At 41.8% G+C, this 22922-nt stretch overlaps 1 long non-coding RNA gene across 1 annotated transcript; it reads right to left on the minus strand.

Moving 5' to 3' along the window:
- Positions 1–4508: 4508 nt before the first annotated feature.
- Positions 4509–20960, minus strand: LOC122919466. The gene is made up of 3 exons (XR_006386793.1): positions 20830–20960; positions 10296–10461; positions 4509–5468 (listed from the first exon to the last, which is right to left on the minus strand). It is a non-coding gene; the product is annotated as an uncharacterized LOC122919466 (long non-coding RNA).
- Between the last annotated feature and the right edge of the window lie 1962 nt (positions 20961–22922).

The following is a 22922-nucleotide window of genomic DNA, read 5'->3' on the forward strand; positions in this document are numbered from 1 at the left end:
TTCTAAGGAGCGATCGGCAGTCTTTACTGATTCCATTTTGGGGGTTGTGTGGTTTTTGATCACTTTTTATTAAATTTTTTGTGAGGTAAAGTGACCAAAAAACAGCGAATAGGCTATTGAGATTTTTTTTCCATTACAGTGTTCACGCATTTTGGGGTGCGGCAATACCTATAATCTTTTGTTTTTAACTGTTTATTTCGAATTTTATTATTTAACCTTTTTATTTTGTTGTTTTATTTTATTTTAGTTTTTTTACTTTTTTTTTACATTTATTTTTAGTTCCCCTTGGGGACTTTCACATGTGATCTTCTGATTACTACTTCCATAGACTTTACATTGCAGTCTATGGGAGAATCAGTCCATTCCTATTAAGCCCTGCCATAGGCCAGGATTCATATGATCTTCAGTTCTTCACTAGGTAAGGGTTCGCAGTCTCCAGAAGGCCCAAGGCTGCCATAGAAACCAAACGGCTCCCTTGATCTTGGGGCGGAAGAGCTGTTCTGTCCCTGGGAAAGCAATACACCTGGAAAATAATTGCACAGATGCCATTGTTGACATCTGAGGGGTTGAAATTCCATGCTCGGAATTGTAAAACAGCAGGCACCAGGCAACTCTGGCACCCACTCAGCTCCTGAGCAGGTGCCCTCTTTAAAGACTTGACATCGGCCATACATGTTGGGAAGGGGTTAAATAGGCATACCTGTCCTAAGGATAGGTCATCAGTCAGTGTTTAACTCATGGAAACCCTTTAGGTCTAAATGGTAAAGCCTAAGCAAGCTGCGTTCCTTTCCAGATGTGATATCATTAGAATAGATGTCTCCCTCCTCTACAGTGCCACTGCCTTACACAATCTTTCAGTTTGTGCAATTGTTGCCCTGGCTTAAAGCCATTTTGTAAATATGCAAAGTACATAATGAAAGAATTTATGGAGCCATTTACTAAGACTGGCAATTAAGATGCCAGTTTTAGTCCATGTCTGGCGCCGGCCTCTACATAACTTAGCCGCTTTACCGGTGGCCGTGTGAGCTGCTTAAATCTACGCCTGCTCCCTTGCTGACGTAGGTTTAAGTCATTTTCTACAGGCGTAAAACAGGCGTAAAACATAATGAATCAGATGGACCTGCTGGTCCGCTCCCTTCCGCACCCACGTCATGCCCCCTTTTTCGGCGTGAGCAGGAAAAAGTTGCAGATTCAGCTGAAAATCCCTTTTGCGACCAAATCTGCAAATAAAAGTGGTGTACTTCCAATAATAAATGACCCCCTTAGTCTTTTGCTGATTCAAACTGTGAGTCTGCTGAGGAAAAGGAGGTCAGCTCAGATAGCAAAATTGTAAAATGTATGCAGTAACATTTGCTAAAGCACCACGCAGAGGATCATTAACCAGCCCAAAGACTTCAAAGCTAGATCATCAGAGTTTATAAGAGGCACAAAGGCCGCTATGAAAGGGAGCTTTGCCTCTGCTACAATATCCCGCTTCTATTTCCCAAATAATTCTGCAGGATGACATTTACAGAAATTTGGCAGTAGTGGGAAACTTCCTGAATGCCATCTCTTTATATAAATCATTTTGGTGTCTGGCTTGTTGGATCCTCTGGAATTAGAGACGTCTTGCACAATCATTCAGAGAAATAATAAAAAGTGAAGAAAACAAAGTGAAGAAAACTTTCTCTGTCTGCAATGCACAAGTTTTAAGTATGAGATTTAATCCCACAATTCTGCTGCGGGGGTGGCAGTAAAAATGTCTAGAAACACCAACGTGTTATCCCATAATTGATCACATTGATCACTTATGTGTTCTCTTGATCGGTGTTTATCCGAGCAGCCGAACCCCCCAGCAATCATACTGAACATTTCTCACCTATCGTGGGCACAAGTGATAAATCTTTATGGGAAAACCCCATTACAGGAATACAGACCAATACTACAAATTGCACAATCACGTTATGCTAATGCTTAACTAACAATTCCATAAAAAGTTTTTGCATTGTTGCTATCATAATCACTGCTTAAACGGGTTGGCCCATCTCACGCATTGGTGGCATATCGCTAGGATATGTTTCAAATGTCAGATAGGTGTGGGTCCAAACTCTGGGTGGATTAGGAGCTCAAAATGCCCCTGGAAAAAAAATCTAAAAGTCGTCCCATATTGTAGGCGGGTTCAAATTGACAGAAGGCCAGGCAACAAAAGTAGGTAGAGCCAGCAATACTGTACTGCAGCACAATATACCACCCCAGCAGAACCAAAGACACAGTGCAGCACAAATTACTGCCGCCCCCACCGTTCAACTCTATCACTGTCTTGAAGATGGCAATACAGTTGAGTGCTGAAGGGCACTTTCTTCTGCCAGCCAGGTGCATAAGAACCAGATCAATTAATGCTGAGAGCATCAGATCACTATGTACTAGACTGGTGGCTAGGAGGAAGACTTGAGCATCTCCCTGGGCACACACCTATCTCTAAAACTGAATAAGGGCTCACAGAGGCAACATCTCCATTCACCTCTATGGAAGTTCCAGAATACGAAGAGAAGGTCACACATCCAGTTGGGACCCAAGCTGAGGAGCCTACAGCCTGTGTGAGTGCGGTGGAGACGATGGTGTAACGGGGGGTAAGCACTAACTAAACTATCATTCTTTTACAGGACAGAAGAAAGGCCGGACTTCCTAAAAAGCCAGGAGAACCCGGCTGTAAGTTTACAGTCTTAGATAGGATTAGTAAATCTGCAAACATACAATCATAGGTACAAGCCACTCTCCCTGACCCTGATAATTTTCTACTGAAAAAGGAGTAAATGACCATGCATCTGTTAAAAGGAAAAACATTGACGCTGCAGTAAAATCCTGTTAATGCATTCATTTTACCCCGGCTCAAAGAACCCAAAAGAAGCAGTTAAATTCTATACCACTTCCCAGTGACCATATAATCTTCCTAAAGGTTCGTTTAACAAAAACAGAGAATTTGTGCACATTTATTTATTTATTTTTAATCCGCTTATCCACATAACATTGTAGTTTATCTTGTTATTAGCTAAAATTAAAGGGATTTCCAGGTTTTTATTCAAATGCACCCCCTACCCAGCGAGATGTTTGAAGCGAGCTATGCTTACCTGCTCCCCTCTAGTCTATGTAGGTTCCAAGGCTTTTTTCACAACTGGCCTTAGTGGTGACATGTCCCCAAGCGGCACATCACTGCTGGGTTACGTGCCACTTGGGGACATGCCATCACTGAGGCAGTGGGGCATGTGACCCCCATCTATGCAGGAAGCACAGCTCTCTTTACAGGTCCCACTGGGGAAGGGGGACAGTTAAAAAAATCCTGGACAACCTTTTTAAGTATACATATTTCATAAAACACACACAGTTTTCCCCATAGGCTATCCTGCTGTCTAGTAGAGCATAGCTTATTACATGGACATAACAACCAGAGATTTAAGTGGTTCTAAACCGACAGTCCGTGATCATCAATTTCAGTTGTCAAGCTTTGCATATTGGAAAGTACCTCAAACTTTCTCACCCAGTAAAATATCTAGTGCGCTATCAAGACTGCCGCTGTTAAAAAGTTCCCCAACTCCGTCAGAAGTTTGTAATAAAGTTCTCTGTCTATCCATACTTTATAACAAAACTTTTGTGTTTGTTCACATGTGCCATAAAAACTATGAATATTAATAGGAACCCAGTAGGAAAACCCTCATCTTAGTGCTCCCTGGTCTACTGATTCCACATGATGTCTAAGTATTGGCCTCTCTCCATACTAGTGTCATAGCTTCCATTTGTTTTACAGGTTCCATGGTCGTTAGAACAAATCTACCATGATCCATCGTGATCCATTTGGCAGATCTCTTGTGAATCAGCATGATCCATTAAGACCTCTTCCCCCCACCATTGACAAGATGGGATGGTCAGGTTTCCTTTTCTTTTACTGGGTATATTGAAGCAGCATGTTACACTGTTCTAACCATCAAAAAGACAACAGAAATATGAGAGAGTAGAACTAAAACGTGTGTGAACAGGTCCCTACTTACATCAAATCATTACAATGGAGACTTGGGACACTAAAATCCTTTTTGAGCAGGCAAAGGATGCCTGTTTGGCTAATTGCAAAGGAAAGAGAGGACCCCAAATATTTCTGCAGGTATGAAATCAGGTATATTAGATTTACCTCTGGGCAAAACTGTGTTTATGTGCTTGTTTAGAGTTGCACATCCTGCACAGTGGCATACATAGAGAAGTAAGGGCCCCATAGCAAGGATCACACCAGGCCCCCCACACAGGACAGAAGGGTTTCAGCCTAAACCCTTTTCAATGACACTTGGGCCATTTTTCCACTGCCTTATTTGCTAAAAGTTGTTCCTTTAGAGTAGGCATCCTCAAACTGCGGCCCTCCAGCTGTTGTAAAACTACAACTCCCACAATGCCCTGCTGTAGGCTGATACCTGTAAGCTGTTCGGGCATGCTGGGAGTTGTAGTTTTGCAACAGCTGGAGGGCCGCAGTTTGAGGATACCTGCTTTAGAGGGTAGATTCCTGACCAAGCTTTCAAGTTTCCACCTCCAGTAGAAGAGGAGATGATCCCAACTATGACTGGGCCCCCTCTTGCCCTGGGCCCCACAGCAGTCGCCTGGTCAGCCGCTATTGTAGTTACGCCCCTGATCCTGCACCTTTCACGCACCTTTTTTTTCACCCTATATGTGTCTTACTATATTTGTTGTCTGACAGTCCCAAGAAAAAAAAAAGTTGCCTGTACTGTATATGTAACCCTCACATAAAAAGTCAGTGTGTAGCCTTAGGAAATTGCAGTAGATTTTTTGGTGACTGACATTCACAATCCCAGTTTGAACAGACTGATAACAGACCCAGCAGGATTGTGATGGCCAGCATGTGCCTCAGCATGCATTTTGCTGTAGATCAAATATATTCTGGTTCTGTTCTTTGATCTTTCTTTTTTTTTTTTTGTAGAGGTGAATTCTATAGTTGGATAAGGCTAAGAGTTAAGAATTAAGATAAATTCTTTGTTTCCCGAAATTTTTAGATGATTATATCAAATAATTTCAGCACCACAATGATCATATTTTTGCTGCCAGTTCAGTTGTTGACCCACTTCTGTGCAGCTGTTACCATTGTGGCTTTTAAATCGACATATGATTCTAAGGGTGTGTGTGTCATGGTGGAGCATGTGGGGTCAGAGATGTCTGTACTGTTGGCATTAGGCACTTGTTTGTGAACTGCATCTGTTGCATTAACACATGTGGTCATTTGAAGTGAAACCCTACCCCCTCTTTCTGAGTTATACCACAGATGCAACATTTGCAATCGTTATGGTGGCTGACTGGCACAGTGGTTCTGTTGCCTTGGGTAGAAGGAAAGTAAGAGATCAAATATTAGGTCCGCTGTTGAGATCGACAGGAGCTAATTACGCAAGGAGCCAGTTTCAATTATTGCCTTCTCCTCTTCTGTATGCAATGTTTTATCACTGTGAAAAAGCAAAAGTAAAAAGTAAATAATACATAATAAAGATACAATATATTGTTAACATGAAATCAAATCACTCATAGATAAGCAGCTTTCAAAAAGATCTTGTTACTTTCTAAAATAATTTATGGAAATTCAGAAGTGTCAATGAAACATTGGGGGTATGAATATGAAGTACATCAGACCTGGGGGCACTACTATGGTAAATGGTTTGATGTGTAATGTAATGTCATGCTATACATTTTGTACACCATCAGATGGGGTACGGCTGGCAGTGGTTGGAAACACGAATGTGACTTACCATCCCATTCCTGCCCTCTTGGTAGGAGTGGTCTGGTCTGGCTTCCTGCCAAGGAAGGGGCATAGCTAGTTAGAGCAGAAAGAAGAGAGTGAGAAGTGAGGGAGCCTGCAATGTAGCTCACTACTCTGGGCCACGGGGACCACAAAGCCAGCTTTTCTGGGAGGACCACTACTTCAGACAGCCTGCAGGGTCCCAGGCTATAGAAGATCTGTAAACAATGGAGTATTGGTGTCAGCAGAGTGATGAAGCAATCAAGCTATACAGACTCTGCTGCAAAGTGAGGAGAAACACGTTAAGACACCACCACCACAGTTCAAGACAGGCATAGCTAGAAGCTGGCATCATACACTGGACATCTACAGCCACAGCATTAGGGAAAGGAATTAAGAGAGAGATATTTTCAGATAGCAAACTTTTGAGTGCAATCTTCTGTCACATTGCCATCACCATACCGTATTATTTGGGAGGAGAAATTGCACTTTGTACAAACTGCTCCCAAGATATTCTGCTATTTGTCTTTGCACACATTAAAGGAACACATTCTTTGTTCTATAATCTCTGCCTGGTTTCTTTTCATCACTTATTCACTGCACCAAACCCCAGGGAGTAATGGCTTGAGGGTATACACTGTGACACAACACTTCTTCATCTCATCAGGGTCACTACCACTCCCATCCTGTGCATCGGCTTTTTGGGGGCTTGCTGCAAATATACCCCTACAATTTATTTCCTCCCATACCCCATTATCCAAAACAAGTTGAAATTATCATTACTCATTCTACATAAATCTACTGTTAGTCAACAGGTTGGCAGCTTCATACTATGGGGCTTGTGTGTGTCGCCCTATGGGTCCGTTGGATGCTGCATGTTGCATGGCAAAGGGGGAGTATGCCACATTCTTTTCCGTTGGATTTGCTAAGAATCCAAGATAAAAAAAAAAAACTCTATATGCCTCCTTGAAGGTATACAAAGGTACAGTAAAGACCCCTGCAACTCTGTGGATGCCCTGTTATGGCTCCATGTTGTAATACAGCCACATGCAGGAGATATTAGACGTTATGTATTATCTCACATATGCTAAGTTATGGTGCAAAAATTTAGAATACATATTTCCTACCATAGGACTTTGCATTGCTTTTCCACTACAATGAGCACATTCTAGATAACTGGGTCATTTCCATGTAATTATTTCTGTTATTTTCCTTAAACAAAAGGGCTAATCAGTTCTTGCTTGGATGCCAATAATAATAATAGACAAACCATTGTGAAACCCGCATAGACCAGTTGTTGTACGCCTCAGCTGTGTGCCTGAAAAAGGCCATTCTATATATTGAGATCTAGAAGCCTGCAATTATCAACGCTTTGAAAGATTGTCATTAAGTTTGACTGTTGCTGCTGCTTCAAAGAGTAGCAGCTGACGTCTCCATGTGACCATCATTGCTCAACTTTGGAAACAATGCCCACATTTCATGTAGCCTTGTGCCTGGTATACGGTATATTTTTGGCTTTTTATATTGGTTACCTTGATTGCCAGCTTTCAAGAAAGGTTATACTGTAAATTGAGCAAGATGTTTTTGGTGCTTACCACTACCAGGAATAGTAAAGACACACCTGACACTTACAGAGGGATTTTAGTTCCCGGAACTTTTTTAAGCTAACTATCTAAGTTTAGCAAATTACTGTCTTTGATGTTATTTCTTTTCTCAGATCTCAGATCTCCATGCAGGTCTACAGAAATAGGCTGCCGTGTACTTTATAGGGGATATCATACATGTCAATAAGACATTTTCCACTGTTATAGTACAGTACAGTATAGTCCCCATATTTTAAAGCCCTTTTCTTTACAACAATGATGTGGTGTAGTTCCTCTGTTATTCTTCTGGCAATTGTATGAGTAAATTAAAAACTGGATATCACTGTGGCTCAGCAGCTGTTGTAAAACTACAACTCCAAGCATGATCTGATTGGCAAAACTGGTCTTGCTGGAAGTTGTAGCTTTACAACTTTGTAGCTTTAGGTAGCATATTGCTGGTCTATGACCAGTCTGTCTCTCCACCTGCAACTGAACATTGCCAAGAAGAGATAATATGACCTGACCTTAAAGCCTATCTATAAAAAAAATTAAAAAAAGTTTGCATAATAGCTGTGCTTCTTTGTACAATCATAACCGTGAAGGAATGAGTCTTTTTGAGCTTCCCTAATATCTTTTCAGCCATATTATTCCCTGTTTCAGCGGCATAGCTAGATACATTTCACTCAGAAGCAGGGGGTATATCCCTTCTGCAAAATATGCCTGAACTGTACAGGCTGTGACTTCCTTTCCCTTATTTCCCACTATGTTTGTTTTCAGCCCTGGAGCTCACAGGAGGGGAGCAATCACAGCTCAGGAGGAAGTTGAAGTATGTAACTGAGCATGTGCGGCCATCTCAGTGAGCCGGACAAAGAAATAAGAAAAAAACAAACAGCAGCTGGCACTCTACAGATACATTTCTCAACGACTATACAAAACTTTTAATTACATGCAGCTACAACAGTATTCAGATTCATTTGCTGGTTTAAAAACTGTTGAATATATTTTTTGGCACAACCCCTTTAAAATAAATTAACTCACATTAGGTGGAAGAGAGACCCCTAGTGGCCATGACTGGCTTTTTTCAGGTGGATGCAGGCATATTTTTTTTAAATGAAGCAATTTAGAAATTTGCTATATACACCATTCCCTATTAAATAAAACTAAATTGTGTGAACGTACAGTGACTCTTTATGACCTGGACATCTTCTGAGCACAATTTCTGTAAGGTATCTTTGATATTCTCTGATATCAGTAAAACAATGGTCCTGAATTGTGCAGAGATCAATTTGACTTTGCCCTTGGTTCAGTAGGTTACTTTCTCTCATCCCTCTGGATTTCGATTTGGTATACAGTTCATTTTTGTGCTGAATCTTCAATACATATAGGTAACAATTTAGGCTACTTTTACATTAGTGCTTTTTGCAGATCTGTCATGGATCTGCAAAAACTCTTCAGTTCTGAAAACGCATGCATCTGCCATGAACAGATCCGGTTGTATTATGTCTTCTATATCCAAGACGGATCCGTCATGAACACCATTGAAAGTCAATGGGGGACGGATCCGTTTTCTATTGTGTCAGAGAAAACTGATCCGTCCCCGTTGACTTACATTGTGTGCCAGGACACATCCCAGGACTGCAGGCAGCGTTATGGTGTCGGCCTCCAGAGCGGAATGGTGACTGATCGGAGGCAAACTGATGCATTCTGAGCGGATCCTTTTCCATTTAGAATGCATTAGGGCAAAACTGATCCGTTTTGGACCGCTTGTTAGAGCCCTGAACTGATCTCACAAACGGAAAGCCAAAACGCGAATGTGAAAGTAGCCTTTAGTCTGAGAATTTACTAGAAACTTCCTGGAGGCACAAAGTACAAAGCGATAAAACACATTTTAACCTTGATGCAAGCTATTTAAATTTACTTTACATTTACACTTTTGGGACAAAGGTAAATCATGCCAGACCATAAAGGACTATCAGATCATAGGGGAATAGATGAAAAAAATGGAAAGCATCAAAAAATCGGTAAAATCTGATAAGCTATGGATTCAGAGATGCTTATAATAAGAATCACAATACATTCATAATGCTCACTGATGCTTTGATGGGTCAGTGAAGAAGAATGGCTCATGTACAGGACCCTAACCATTTTCCAGTCTGCAAATTGCAAATCCGCAAAACACGGATCCGGCTGAGAGTAAGCCCTCATTTCTTTTTTAATTCCTTCTTAAATGTCTTATCCTTGTCCACAAAACAGATAAGTATAGGACATGATCTGTCTTTTTTGCAGGGCCACAAAACTGACATACGGTTGCAGACAGTTTACAGTCCGTATCTTTTGCGGCCCCATTGAAATGAATGGGTCTATCTCTAAAACGAAGCCTAAAACGAAGACAGCAAAGTGGTGGCCACCACCAATTGTTCCTATCGGCCCGCCAACAATAGCCGAGCGGTGCGCTCAGCTATTTTCAGAATCCCCATAGAAACAAATGGAGGACAGCCACGCATTCGAGGGGCACCCTTCTTCACTTTGTTGGCTGGGTTTACGAGCGATATCATTTAGCGTTTATCCCAGCGATATGCCCCCATAGTCTGAGATGGGAAAACCCCTTTAATGAGCGGTATCTAAATTTTCAGAGTTGCTCAGCTTATTCAAACTTTGGCTAGTTTTACTTTTGTATCCAATATTCAGATGAGATTATTAGGAAAAAACTCACTTTTTCCCTCAGACAGCTCCCTCATGAGCTGTGTCTAGTTTTACGGATCAGTTCCATTCACTTGAAATGAGATTGAACCACCTACAGACAAATCTGGCACTGTTTCTGAACAAAACAGACCTTTTCGTCTAATATTGGACAACCCTTTTGACCATTGGATAAAAGTGTAAAATTAGCCAAACAGCTGCCACCATTGTCTTGTAACAATGGTATTTCCATACATTTATTCTAACGCACTTACCAGACAATTGGGCCACCTGAAAAGGTCACCGATTGGATTCTTCTACAGACAATAGTCATAACTGACATTCCAGGAAATCACAATCAGTGTCTTTTATCGAATATTTAAAAGGAAATAGGAACCACGCTCTTAATGTATTTGCCAAACCACATAAAGTGGTTAAAATCTACGGTAGAAAAAAAGCGAATTATTTTCTGGTAAATAGCTTATCAGTCATATGACTCCAGTGAAATTCAGAGGGATAGAGGCTGCATGACCTTGCCCAGAGACATTGCTGTACAATTTTATCAGACATGGCAGACATGGAAATGAGCTAAGATGATCATTTCACAGGAAATATTTAGATATGGATATTTCACAACACAGATATTCCAAATCCACATGTGACAAACAGAAAAGTTTTTTTTTTTTTTTTATGTGTGATTCATTGGGTAATGTGATCTGCCTCATACCAGACAGTCTATCACAAAAATGCCCTAAGTTGATTTGGAGATTGAATTGACATGGGGGAAGGTTGTATCATAACATTTAAAGGGGTTCTGTAGTTTTTTTAAACCGATGATCTATCCTCTGGAGATCATCAGTGTATTATCAGCGGGGGGTCCGACACCCGGGACCCCTGCCGATTAGCTGTTCGAGAAGGCAGCGGCGCTGGTAGTAGCTGCAGGCCCAGTGACGTCACGACTAGTATCAATGGCCTGGGCAGGGCTAAGCTCTGTTCATTTGAATGGAGCTTAGCCCCGTGCAGGCCATTGATACTAGTCGTGACATCACTGGGTTTGCGGTAAACAGCGAGAAGGCCACGGCACTACTACCAGCGCCGCTGCCTTCTCAAACAGCTGATCGGCAGGGGTCCCGGGTGTTGGACCCCTGCCGATCAGATGCTGATGATCTATCCAGAGGATAGATCATCAGTTTAAACAAACTGCAGAACCCCTTTAAGTCTCTAGGTCTTCGTTGACATCACCGTTTTGTTTTATTTTCAGCATCTGTTGTGCTCATTTTGCTTCTGTTTGTGTCAGTTCCATCAGAGATCCGTTTTTTTGACCGGAGAAAAAGCCCTGGCCTTCACGCGAATCTCTGAAAGATCCTGCAAATCTCTGAAAGAACTGACACAAATGGATGCAAAATTAGCACAACGGATGCTCTAATAAAGGATCCTTTTTATCTTTCCGTTCTTCTGATGGATCAACAAAAACAAAACGGTGATATGAACAAAGCCATAGAGAGTTCTAAAATTTTATGATACAACCTTCTCCCATCTCAGTGCAAAAATCTTCAGATCTGGAGAACGCAGGGACACACATGTATACACCCGTCCAATATAGTGGGTATACGTTGAATAGACTTTTAAGGCATTGTCTGCTTTAAAAAAACTCTCTATGATTGACTTTCAGAGCTGGTCCTGAACAGTGGGCACCCCTTTGTGACATCCATATGCCCTAATGGAGAAGAAAATTATATTATCTTCAGTATCCTCAACTATTAGGCAGAATGAGGAGAGGCTACAAACACCATCTCTGAACAGACAGCCCAATGTCTTCAACAGGAACTGGTAATGCTGCTGTACATTTCCCCAGTGGTGGTGCCGAACATTTGCTGTAGGATTCACTTACAAGTTACAGTTGTTCATTGGAGCTCCATGTGATCATCTGGGGGGGGGGGGGGGGGGGGGGGCACGTCTAACAGAAAAGGGTTGTCTAACTCAGACTACACCTTTAATGCAGAATGATTGTGTATACACTGTTTTATCAACATCTACACATATGTAATTAAAGGAAATGTGGTTTTGGAGATGTTATTTTAAATTTTCCATGTCACTATATTGAAGCAAAAAATCCTAAAATCCTGCATTTTTGCACTTGTAACTATGCCTAATAATCTGTGTCACTTCTTGCTTTGTACGGATCCCTTTTCAGTAGCCGTCTCATTATCATCAGAGGCAGAATTACAGTGAAAGGTATCACATTTATAAAAATAACACAGGATCACACCATTCACTGAAGGTAATAGTTACAGGTTCTACTCCCCCTCCCTGCACAATGATCTCTACACAGCATGTCTAGAAAGCTATCCCAGAAAAGTCAATGAACACCTTATGTATATTGTGGCCTATGGTCCATATAGCTGCTGTTTGTCAATGTAGTATGTTTATTGCCTGGGCAAGTCAAATCTTGTATTAGAAATGAAAACAAAATGTATTATTTCAAGGAGTGAATTGCTCTGTGAGTTTTGTCTTCGAACACGTCTAGAAGCACAATGTGTTCTCTCTATTTCTGCTTTCTGTATTAATTTTAGAATGACAAAACCCTCAAAATGATAAGAACGTCTGAAATTATTTCAGTTCCTTGTGTCGTTCCTAGTCCCCCCCAGCATTTAGTCTAGACGTTAGACTATAATCTTCGTGCAAAAAGAGAAAAAGCAAGATATCAGAACAAATCTTCTGTAATGTAATCATGGGTGCTGGCCGGGTGAAGCAGAAGGGTCAACTGTAGACCAAAAATGATGAGATCAACCCAACTGCAGCAAATACCGTGTAGTGTTGATTGAAAGCCAATACAAAGCAGTTCCCAAGTGGCCATGCATTTGATAACTGACAACCACTCTTCAGTTGCCATTTTCCTAACCTTCAATATGCGTATTTCATTTGTGACAGTTTTTGTCCGGCCGAAACCCGGCGCTCATGCTGGAACCTGTCCGGATCCCCATCGCATCCCATTATAGTCAATGGGGTCAGGCAGTGAATGGCAGTGTTTGGGATATGCAGGATATGGTGAAATCCAGCAGGCTGTTCCCCTGCCAGAACAGCCTGCTGGATTTAAAAAGGCAGATCTGAAACTAACTTTAAAAGTTTAGCACTTTTTATTTGTCTATCCACATGACCGTATATTTTATTCCACATCTGATCCGCAATTTAGCGGAATGGAGACGGACCCATTCATTTTATTGGGGCTGCAAAAGATGCAGACAGCAATGTCCTGCTCACATCCGTGCTTCCGTTCATTGGCTCCGCAAAGAAGATAGAACATGTCCTATTCTTGTCTGCAATTGCGGACACAAGAATAGGCATTTCTATCATAGGGCTGGCCATTCCATTCCACAAAATGCGGAATGCACGTGGCCAGTATCTGTGTTTTGCGTGTCTGCAATTTACAGACCACAAAAACGGATGCGGGCGTCTGAATGAGCCCTAACCAGAATAACTCTTTAATGTGGCCATCATGGGATTCCACACAAACTAATTAATGGTCTATACGTATGTTAGTAGCCCAGACCTGGGAGTACTACAATTCTGTATATAAAAGTTAGTATTTTTTTATATTGTTATGTCTTTTGTATTGTATTATTTGGCTGTAATTACCAGTACGATGTGGATGACAGGGGTTAACCAGGAACAGAGCTAACCACCCTGTTCCTCCCCTCTGGTTAGGAGTGGGCTGGTCCTGCTTCCTGTCAGGAGGGGGAGTTACTGTTCAGAGACAGAGTGGAGAGGAAGCACAAGTCAGAGCTCCTGATCCTGTTACACATTCTCCAGAGTGATCCCTTATTCTCCTAACTGAAGTGAAGTCTTAAAGGGAGCCTGTCACCTCCCAAAACCACCCCAAGCCGCCAGCAGTACCTTCGTGTAGCCAGCAGCGTGTTTCTGATGATGCCACACCCCCTTACCTGCCCCTTCGCTGTGACTGACAGACGGCTGTTCGGCAAAGGCAGCCGAAATCTCGTGCATAAGCGCTGTCAGTCACAGCGAAGGGGCAGGGAGAGGGGCGTGGTTACCGTGACTTAAAGCAAGGAGGCCACTTGAAGCAAGCATGTGTGGAGAAGCGCGCCGGGCAGGGGATAAAACAACGTTTTCAGTACTTTTTCTGCATCTGCCTTCAGGAAGAAAGGCATAATCAGAAACACGCTTCTGGCTATACGCAGGTACTGCTAGCGGTTTGGGATGGTTTTGGGAGGTGACAGGTTCCCTTTAAGAAGTTTGACAGCACATTGACCTTCTTTAACCAGCATCTCCAGACACTGCTGCATGGTGAAGGATTACAGCAAAGACACCATCACCCAAAACTTTACTAGGCCAGTATGACCTAATTGCTAAATTGCTGCCATCCAACCTGCCTCCATAATCCTTACTGGTGCCCGAGAAGTTTTTCACTTGAAATCAGCTGCTATTGGAAGTATTTGAAGTTGCAAGTTGCACTTACTAAAAATACTTTTGTTAGGTTTCATTCTGGCCTCATTCTTCAATGCTACATTGCCACTGAACCGTTTGCCAGGGAGCAACAGCCTGAAGGAGTACACCATGACACAACACTTCATCAGGGCTACTACCACTCCCAACCATGTGCTTCTATGGACACTAAGTGCCACCATAAAGGGGTCTGTTAGTGTGTATGAGAATTATATTTAGTGACTAGCTTGGCTGTATTGCATACTAAAATATTTAGGATCTTAGGTAGCATGAAATCTACCTCCTGCATATATAAGGCTTGGGTTTCTGCTCCATTCTTGTTTCCCATTTTATACTCCAGATCTGCTTTTTCAGATTGGTTGCTGAGTATTGGCACAAGCCCTTCACCAGATCACAGTATAATTTAGAGTGCTGATTAGACACTTGCAGATTTAAAGAGGTCTATTCCAGAGACAAGTTTCCTTTAATATTGGGCCAGTCACTAATTATGATAACTTTGTTCAAGCATTCATTGTCTCAAGGTCATGGCCTGTTTGCATTTACATTTTGAATGAAGGAAACTAATTTGCTTCATTTGAATGCAGTACATTATTTTTCGATGACCTGTTAAGGACAATTAAGTGGCAGCTCACTGGATGCCTCTGTTGTAAACTGTAAGTCAGCAGAGTTGTTAATTAGTACATCAATGTAGTTCCCTGGAGTAGAAACAAGTTACAGATTTGTAGAGCCTTTTCTATGCAATGCACATTCTTTGGTGGTGACATAGAGGCATTTTTTAAAATAGGGCGCAATTCTCAAAAAAATATGGTAATTATCACTTTACACAAATTACAGATTTTAAGGGCCATGTTGAAGAACTTTATAACGGATAGGTACTTTATATTTTAAAGATTTAAAGGGGTTTTCCAAGACTTTTATATGGCAGTATCTGATCGTGTTGGTCCGACACCCAGGACCCCCGCTGCTCAGCTGTTTCAGAAAGCACCAGTACACGTGGTAGCGCTGCAGAGTTCTCTCAGCTCACCAAGCACAGCGCTGTCCATTTGATAGCAGCTATACTTAGTATTGCAGTTCAGCCCCATTCACTCCAATGGGGCTGAGCTGCGCCTAAGCCAGTGGTGGCGAACCTATGGCACGGGTGCCAGAGGTGGCACTCACAGCCCTCTCTGTGGGCACCCGCACCCTGTAAAAAGTCTATGATGTACCAATATGCCTTAGACTTTTCCTGCCATTCATCAGCGCAGGGTGCACTATGAACAGCACAGGCAGCGCACTGAATGTTGGCAGACTATTATAACTAAATCCTCCTGAGGAAGCAATAAGCGAAACGTGCGTCGAGGATGAGGAATGCCTAGCAGGGACTGACCACATTTGAACCACAGGATTTTGGGGTAAGAGATAAACGCTAATCAGCGTTGGCGCTTGTATCATAGAAATATGCAATAGACTGTGAATAACAGATGGCGCCAACCCTATAAATATAGTTTCATCAACACCTCGATCCCAGTGATGCCATGTATACTTGAAGTGAGAGACAGCGGCATCGATGTTTAGAGAAAGCTTAGATATGGTATGCTGATCTTGATACAAATTATCGGCGATGTCTCACACTTCAAGTATATAATATTACATGACCAGTTAATAATAATATAACAGCTATTGTCGATTATTCTCTGCTGGCACCCTGTATGGTCTCTAAGTATATGTATTTTTGTCTACAAAAAGATTATCTATCTTTTTCATGTTTTTATGTTAAATAAAGATACATTCTATTAGGTATTCCATGGTACCAGTTCTCTTTTGTTGATTTATAGATTAAGGAGGTACACCCTTGTGACTATACAAGGCTGTGTCAATCCAGTTGAATATTATAGCTATCTTTAGAAGTCTGAAATGTACCTCCTTCCTCATGAGAGGCTGACTGACATGAACATGGGCATGTCCTGGGCTGACCACAGCTTCCCCGACCCAATGACTACTCAGTATTTTATGATACACTGACTTTTATGATATGAACTGACTGTATAATAAAACTCTATGATACAGTCAGTTAGGGTCAGGTGAGCTATAGTCGGCCCAGTAGCTGACACATGAAACATGTTGTTTATCTCATCTTATCACTTGTTTATCAGACACAACCCCTTTCAGAGTGCACCACCCAGAACAAGCAGCTGATCGACCCAGGTCCCACTCTTAGGAAGTTTGCCATAGGAAGCTACAGTGAGACATTTCCTCTGCAAAGTCCATTGCAGAGAGGAATGCATCATTGCCTGGTGGCCATTCAGATACATGACTATCTTTGCAATACAAAGATGGTTCTATTTTGCCAGACCAGCTATCCATTCTGGCTCTTAAAAGGAAGCCCTGAGTGGACTATGATGTCTATTTGCCTGTGAGCCCTATTGGGGACAATTGGATGCTAATGTCTGTAAAGCGCTGCGGAATATCCTAGCGCTATATAAGTGCATAAAATATATATATAAATATGCCCTGATAGGGCCAGATGATGTCTATATGCCCTAAAAATCTAAGTGGTTGTCCAGGAAAGAAAAAAAATGAAAATACAGAAAAACAGGTTATTATAAATTAACTCTTAAATGCCTTTTAATTATTTATAATGGCTAATTTTGTCTAGAAGACAATCACTGTAGGCGTTAAAATGGCCACTGTCAGATTTATGAACATGAAATCCGTCCTCCTGACACTTTAGTATGGCCTCTATGAGAATGCAGAGCACAGAGCTATGTAAACTCCAGTCTCTGCCGGTATCAGCACTGGGATATTATGTGCAGATGACAGCAGCGATAACTGCTCAGCAATGGTCCTGTGCTTCGGGAAGGAGTTCACCTCACCTGGTGCTCACAAGTTGAGGTGTAGGAATGAGGACCAGATGCACTGCAGTGGGTGAGGATCCTCATTAGAACACACTTTAGATTGTGAGTATGAGGTGAGGTGAACTCCTTTCCGAAGCACAGGGACAAAGCTGACTATCTCATAGCTGTCATCTGCACATCATATCACAGTGCTGATACCTGCAGAGAGGGGTCCGGCACTTGGGGGAAGATATGTTAGTGTCGGATAACCCCTTTAGTCTTTGAAAGAAAGTTACTCAGGGCTCTAACTAGAGTTTCCTTCATCCAGGACAAAGGTTCAGTTTATTGTCTTAGGCTACTTTCACATCTGCATTTTTGCTGTATCCGTCATGGATCAGCACAAACGCTTCCGTTAGGATAATACAACCGGCTGCATCCGTTATGAATGGATCGGTTTGTATTATCTCTACAATAGCCATGAGGTTTTCTTTTGTGTCCGAGAAAAGGGATCCGGCCACATTAACTTACATTGTGTTTCATGCCGGGGAATGCAACCAGACGGAACGGAGTGCATTCCGTTCAGTTTTGTCTGCATTGACAATGAATGGGGACAAAACTGAAGCGTTTTCCTCCGGTATTGAGATCTCAATACCAGAAAGGAAAAAAGCTGTTGTGAAAGTAGCCTTAGCCCTGTATTTAAATACATTGACCAAGGTAAAGTGAACTGCCATAGCCTGGCACCCAGCAGCTGGAGTATATGTCCTGGTATACCCATTAGCTAAACCCTTCCAAAATGGTAGCTACTATATAAAAAACAGTGTTAACATTTTGTTATACATGTGGGTGATATGTCTCTTGCATTTTTATTTCATTCATTTAATATGTTGTTTATACTCTTGATTGCTGCCTATTACACTTTATTTACTAGACCTTGGACATTTTAAGGCTATACAACAATCAAGCCAAAAGAGGAGATATGCAGGAATCGGAGAATCTTTCTACTGTGGCTTTGGTGAGAAATATTGGGTATCAAAGAGCATTTAGTTTTTTATCTTTACTAGATGTGGTGAAACTTTTTGACGGAGTATGCCTAAACGGACAATTTTATTTCTGGTAAAATCTTCTCAAGTGCAGGGCAAGAAACAAGGGCAGCAGAGGAGGCAGACAGATGCAGAAAGCTTGAGGGAGATGAGGTCCCTCACACATGTCACATGCAAATGCATCAATTTATTATTTATTATTACAGCACTATTTATTCCATGGCGCTCTACATTTGTGTGAGTGCACATACATAAAGCAAAACAAGTTCATTAAGCATGAACAATACAAGACAAACTAGTAGAGAAGGAGAGAGGACCCTGCCCGCCATGGCTTATAATCTACATGATGGGGGGGGGATACAGTAGGTGAAGTTAGAAGCTGCTCATATGGGGGTATAGTGGTAGTAGGGTTACTAGGTTGTAGGCTTGTCTAAAGAGGTAGGTTTGGTTCTCAGGTTCTCTTGAACGTTTCCATGGTAAGTGATAGTCTGATATGTTGGGGTAGAGAGTTTCAGAGTAAGGGAGAAATCTTAGAGGTTATTGTGGGATATAGAATATACTTGGTATAGGCTAGGCATTGGAAGGGGCATCAGCAGGTCTTGCATGATTTCATCTTCACGTGACAGACACGCTGTACCAGATAGATATGTTTTCTGTGCAATTTTCTTTTGATTGGATATTGTCAAAAACTTACCTGTCCGGGCCCTAGCGGTGAGATTTTCCGCTAAGAAAGAAGCACTGAGCAGCCACGCCCGCTGGTGACGCGGCAGCATCTTTAGCAACAGGCTGCAATGCTGTTTCTGCTCACAGCAGGCATGTGCTGGAGGAAACTTAAAGTGGGCTGATTGCTCAGCTGATCTTTTCCTGTGTGCTGTCTTCTGACTAATGGAGCGCTGAGTCATGACCATCAGGTTCTGATCCTGGGACTCTGTGCTCTATTTGAAACCTTTGCTGGCCAGATACCATTGCCAGTGATGGATTTTCACTCCCTAGCTGTGCTCCTAGTTCTGTTCTGTGTGCTTTTGGATTGCTTTGACCTCTCTCTGTCTCGGAATTTCGTACTGTGTTTTCTGTCTGGTTCTGACTTCAGCTTGGCTATTCTGACTACCCTCTGCCATCTGATTTGGTACTGCATTGTCTGTCCGGTTCCAACCCATTCCTGTACAACTTCGTCTTTGTGTAGTTTCTTCTGTACGTGTGTCAGTCCTACACCTAGCAGAGTAGGGAACATCGACCAGTTGCGTGCCTGCCATCTACGGCTTGCACTACACTGAAAGAAGGCTGGGTTCCAGTTAGGGCTCAATATCTGTATGTTCCTGCCTACTGTGCTGACAGATATGTTGCTAAATGTACATATATACATATAACAAATTATAATAAATACTGTACATATGCCATGAATATTTTATTTTCTATACTGTTGGAAAATCATACCCAGTGACAACAGGCTTCCATACTTGGCTTTTAATGCCTACTGTTTAAAAGATCTCTAATCTCTTCAGGATATTTTGCTAATGTAATATTTTATCTAGTTTTAATTTGGACTGGCACAGCAACATGAAAAACAGTTTAGCCAACTATCTAATTTTTGGATAGATGAGTAATGGACTGCTTCCGTTAATTGCTTTGGAGGAATGTTTGTGTAAGTCTAGACATGCCCCAACTGATTTCAGTGTTTCGCTGAGTGATATGGGCAATTCAAACCAAAGAGTTTGAGATAAGAAGTCCTCAGAGTAGCAAGATGTGATACTTTTCACGTTCAAAGTTCTAGAATTTTTATATATACTCTTTTCAAGGATAGAAATGTCATAAAACTAGTCTGCAATCTCAGGCAGGGCCAAAAAAAGAAACACAAATTATAAAACATTTTATGTACTGTAGCAGAGCTGTATTCACTGTGGGGATTCGCTCTGGTAGGCAGGCTAAGCGGACGCAGTACAGAGGCAAAAGCAAGGTTTTAAAGCAAAGTTCGGTGTTTTATTCACACATAAGGAAAAACAAGCCAAAAGTAACGGTGTTCAGTTTTGGTGCCTGTTCACACCACACAAAGTCCACAGTGCAAAAAACCTTCACCTGGTCAGCAGTTTTCCACCTGCAGTCCACAGCAGGCTTTAGAGACCTGTTTCCCCAGCATGCGGCTCTCAAGACTCCACAGCTTCTCTGACATGGAGGATAATCCACCCCAGCTGAACGTGCTGGCTGGGTTTTTATATCCCAGCCCAAAACCCGGCCTGGAACCGTGGGGAACAGCCACCCACCCTGCTCTTTGGCTGCTCCCAATAAGAACCGGCCCGGATCAGCCTTACAGCCATACTAACAGCTGAAGTGTCAGACTGCACTACAGAACTGACACTTCAGGGAAAAATCCTGTTCTTACCTCACCGAGGCCAGGAACCTCGGTGACACGTATCTTCCGTCAATGGTGGCCCCTTGTTCCTTCTTACATCACTTATTAAAGGGAACCTGTCACATAGATATTGAACAGCTAGCATTACCTTATAGAAGTCTGTAGCTTGTTTCCAAAGTTGGTTTTGTCCTTGGTGTCAGATGCGCCTATTGGCAAAAATAAATAAAAATAATGACTTTTATTCCTCTGCGTCATATATATTAGTCTCCTGAAGTCGAGGGGCCAGCAGCAGCTTTCTTTCAAATGCCTTGTTCATTGCATAGTACAGTAATACTATTTGTGGGATAAACTCTTCAATGATGAAACACTAAAACTTTCTGAACATTTCACAATGACCACAGTCTCTGCAGCTTTGCTAAGGAACCTATTGAAAAGGAGATGTAGACTAGTGACAGTCTGCTTGGGCATCATTTTGGCAAGGCTGTTTAAAACGTACCTATAAAATAAGTTGTACTGAATGGTACACTTGACTATGTTTTTCAGTACAGTTGAGGCAAAGGTATATCAACATATGCTAACCAAACAGGACACGTTTTTTGCATATGTTTTGCTAATAATAGTTTATAGTCATAATACGTCAATCGTAGAGTCTGGATACTGTGGACCTAGTGGGGTGGGCATCGTGCGGCACTCCTCCTGTTGTGAAACTACAATTCCCGGCATGTTCCATTTATTTCGATGAGAGTTCTGAAAAGAGCGGAGCAAGTAAGTATTCTGGGAGTTGTAGTTTCACGACAGCTAGAGTGCCACAGGTTTGCCCACCACCTAGTCCAATCTGTCAAAGGAAACTACATCTTCTGATTTAAAGGCATTTTAGGATATAATTAGGATATGTCATCACTTTCATTGAGGTGTCCAACTGCTGGAATCCCTCAATCCGCTAAACGAAGGTGGTGCAGTTTTAGTTACGTACTGCGGCTCCTTCACTGATTTTCTCATCTCACATCGATGCTCTTGGCAACCCACTGTGAATGGAGCTACGATGCATGGAGCACCACTCTGCAGGAGTACCGCTCAAGGGATCATTGTTCCTTTGTTTTTGGTATCAGTGGAAGTCCCACCAGAGCCTGAACCTCACTAATCAGAAAGTTATGGCACATCCTATATGCCATAACATTATTTGTTGGAAATACCCTTGTAATCCTTATTGGTCCAGCCCTTTCCTAAATTATTCTAAAGTAACCTACAGCACAATATGATACTGCATTTATAGACGTCAGACTATGAAGGGAAGTATCCATTTATAGAAATTTTCCACCTAAATATATATTTTTAACTTCTTTCCTCCTCTAATGACAGGACAGATTTAAGCTGAACAGCAAAGTAATGTCTGACAACCACAGTCTTTTGAATGTAATTGTCAGAAAGTATGTTCCTAGTCTGGTATAATGGCCACTGAACTGAATGGCAAACAAGCAAAAGGGAGGCTTAGTAGGACTCGAATGCCTTTCCTCTCAGTGTCATATATTAAGAATGGTCTAACAAGTAAAACATATCTCCTTAATAGCATTCCTGTGGTTGAAAGCAGCATCTTGCTGCAAGACCCCAAGAAGATGGCCAAGGACAAGTGAGTCAAAATGATTCAAACAGCAGTTACAAAATAAAAACCCTGAAATGCTATAATGATAATATATATATATATAGATAATTAGGGAAAAAGCCTACCACATAGCAGTTTTCACTCATTTGACTCCCTATATCTTAGACTTTGATGATATACTGCCAGCATCATGACTCAGATGCAAAAATAATTTTTCAAAACTTTATTCACTAATAACAAGGACCAAGGCAAAAATTCAACTACAAATTCAATTTGAGCAGGTGGCTGCCCAGAACAACAGGGACCGTCAACTGGATGGGTGATCAGAGATGTAGTTGTTAATCAAGCAGTATCTCATCCTTGGCAGAAGCGTGCAGTAGAGTAGAGTTCAAAGACAGACTAAAATAAGTATACTTCCCTTCACAGGTCTGCCCAACAACGGGGGTTTGCACCCCCCCCCTCCCCCCTCAAGTGAACAAACTCTTTAAATGAAGCTTTGTGTCTTTTATTATATGAGTAAAACTGCTTTCAATGTACTAAATTCCAAGGATTATATGACATATATAGTAAAAAGTAAAGGATGAACACAACACACCAGGTGACTATAAGATATGTGTGGTTTGAAACATGTAAGTTTCCAT

This window comes from Bufo gargarizans, chromosome 9 (genome assembly GCF_014858855.1).
Source record: "Bufo gargarizans isolate SCDJY-AF-19 chromosome 9, ASM1485885v1, whole genome shotgun sequence".
NCBI lineage: Eukaryota > Metazoa > Chordata > Amphibia > Anura > Bufonidae > Bufo > Bufo gargarizans.